Source organism: Lissotriton helveticus, chromosome 5_1, assembly GCF_964261635.1.
Source record: "Lissotriton helveticus chromosome 5_1, aLisHel1.1, whole genome shotgun sequence".
Classification (NCBI taxonomy): Eukaryota; Metazoa; Chordata; class Amphibia; order Caudata; family Salamandridae; genus Lissotriton; species Lissotriton helveticus.
The window spans coordinates 432,452,729-432,455,970 of NC_136065.1; positions in this window are offsets into that span (position 1 = coordinate 432,452,729).

The window sequence follows — 3,242 nt, forward strand, 5'->3', positions numbered from 1 at the left end:
TTATTTCCTCTATTATTTTCAACATATCCCTCTACTAATTCCCTTCATAAGCAACCTATGTGCCATAATAAATGAGTACGGATTCGTAATCGTACAATATACTGGAAAACATGGCATTTTAGAGGCTTACCCTGGATTTCTCAGCTTATATCTGATGACCAACCCCTTACTTTCTCTGATCTTCAATCTAAATTTTCTTTACCATCATCCACCAGATCGCAATATAATCTTCTCCTTCCTTCTCTAACTCAGTTTCTTCAGACTCTACCATCGTCTACTGATCTCCCTATAGCCTATGAATCATTACTCTCAATCCTAGATAGTTATACTTCAGCATCTAATGTTTACAGATCTTTATTATTCTCCTCAGAAAGACAAAAATCAAAAACTGAGAGGGCTTGGGAAAAGGATCTTTCACAAGAGTGGTACATTGTTACATGGGATAAAATTTGGTCTAAACTCCATAGGACCTCTCGGGCTGCCAATACCACACAAACTCTTTTTATTATTCTCCCTAATGTCCTTAGCTTCTTTTTCATCGGACTCATCCCCTACTTGTTGGTCCTGTCCTTGTCCCGCTGCAGATTTAAAACATATGTTATTTGAATGCCCCTCAATTCATCAATTCTGGCAATTAGTCTGGTCCCAAATATAAAATAATTTTTAAGGTCCAAATCCCTTTTTCTTTCACTAATATTTTTTTTGGGGTACCCTGTCTCCTCAATAGCCTTAAACACCGCTGAGTTTTAAACTTTTAGACTTACTATTAGCTATTGCTTTCCATTTAATAACTTCAGATTAGAAGCAAGCAGATAAGGTCACCTTCAAAACCTAGTGGAATACTGCCTGTTTTAATCATCAACTAGATACTAACTATGGGGCCCATTAGGATGGCGGGTGGATTGCCACCGCCCTTATGGTGGGGGTGATCCGCCCGCCATTCTCCACCGCCCACCTAACATTTCCCCCTACCATATTACGATGGCAGTGAGGGTTCAGGTGGACGGAAAGACCATCTGCTGGTTTTCCGCTGGTAGTCAATCCGCCCGATTGCCTACTGGGCAGAAAAGGCCATCAATATTATGGCGGTGCCTTGCAGGTCCCGCATACCATATTAGGATGATGGCGGTGTATCGTCTTTCCATGGCGGTGACTCTGCCATGGAAAGGCATTCAGTCTTTTCTTTGTGGGCCCGTTGCGGACCCCCAGGGAGTTGGGGGGTGGGTGGCTGCACTTGAGGGGTACCCATGTTACCCCCGACATTTGCATGCACAAGGTGGCAGGCACTGCGCGGTGCCTGTCACCTTGTGCATGCAAATGCACAACGTGCATTCCCAGCATTGTGGCGGTTGGTGCTGTGAGCACCGCCCGCCACAATGCTGGGAAAGGGGGATGCCACTGCCACGGTGGTGGTGGCATCCTAATTGCAGGTGCGGGACCGCCGCACCCCTGGCAGACAGTCCCGATTACTGTTACGGTGGTGGGAGGACTATTACCGCCCGCCATGTCTCTCCCATATCCCTAGCAATCAAAAGAGATCTTTTATGGCTTCCCTTAACAACTTATTTATCTCAATCTGCTTCTTACATTGCCGCCTCCAAAAATGTATCAAATGATGTACAGAAACCACCTTAACTTTCTCCCTTTGCCTTTTCTCATATGGTTGTTTAATTGATGCTTTATTACCAAATGTTTATCACAAATATTTCTCTAAATTTTCATTCATTGTGATGCTTACAGTGTCACACTATTTGTACAAAATGCATGATGTTTTCCATTGTTCTAAAATAATTACATTTACTTCCTTCCCCTAAGTCCCCTTTTTCTCATATTTATATTTTCTACAGTGTATCCCCTTTTGTATACAGCTAAATAGTTTAACCCCAATATCTTCTTTTTCACTTTACTTATTCACTTTTATTGTCAAATAGGATTGTTTTTATACATGTTATTGCTGTTGATTTCTTTTCTAATCTCTCAATAAATTCAAACTTAAAAAAGAAAAGAAAATGTTCAAGAAAGTCGCTAGTTTATGGAAATGAGCAGCACCAACAGTAGGTTCTTCAGATGTACCTTTCCTTTACAATTGTAATATTCCAGTGGTAGAGTTACCTATGGGATATTAGGTAATCACAACACCCACTAGTCTTCACCCATTAGGGTTTACAAAGCATTTAAAACTTCATATTTTAGGGACGTGGCCAAGATAGTGAGCATTTAGGACACGCCGTGCGCCTTTCTCTGTCTGCCCTGGCTGGCCCACATCTACATGCATCCCAAGGCAAGAAACCCTCAGATTGAAAGCAGCAATTCCCTGCAGACACCTGGGGCCTGTTCCAAACCTTGGTATGCATTAACTAAACAAAGCATGTGCAAAATCAGTCATCTAGGGAGATAACTGAGAAGGCTTGAATAGGGCCATAGTGGTGATCAGTACAGCAGTAGAGGTAGTGGACAGGAAGCCAGTGCTGGCCTGCAATCTTCCACCCCACATGGCTGAGAGAGCGAGGAAAAAAGGAAGACCGTTCCCAGAATCTTAAGAGATCACATCCAGTAACAACAGGTCACTGGTCTGCTGATACTGATGGTGCACGACCTGCACATACACAAGTAACAGTGAAACAAAAGTCCGGTGACACAGTAAAGTGTTATGCGGAGGAGGCCAGCTGTGAGGTCAGAGCAGAAAAGTGGCAGTACTAGATTAATCAGGCCAGTTAAGTGACGCAGTGGCGGTATACGAGGCTTTTAAAAAAGTGTCTTGGGAGTAATGGAGTCAAATGAACAGTTGACGAAGCTAAGGCTCTGTGAGCAGGTGGAGGCAGCAGCTGCCGGTCCCAGAGCTGAGCCCCGGTGAAAACTAAGCCACACACTGAAAACTAAGGCCCACATTAAGCCACCGACTAAAGAGTGAAATTTAGAGGGTAATGTGGCAGGTAGAGACTGCCATACAACTTCTCTCCCTTGCCTCCCACATGGAACAGTTAGCTTTTCTAGGCCTTACGCCCAGTACACACATTTACTAACATTAAATGCAGACGTTTACAAGCAATATTTTATGTGACATGATTCATTATCATAAGAAAGCTCTTGCAGACACAGCCTAGTGGTTGTGGGGTTATGGAAGAGGTAAATGAAGAGAACGGCAAGGCTGTACAAGTTTGTAAACCTGTTCATTTCTATTCTTTGTTAAAAGCTCTAGGTCAGATTTGGGGGAACAGGCCACCATCTCACAAGAAGCTACA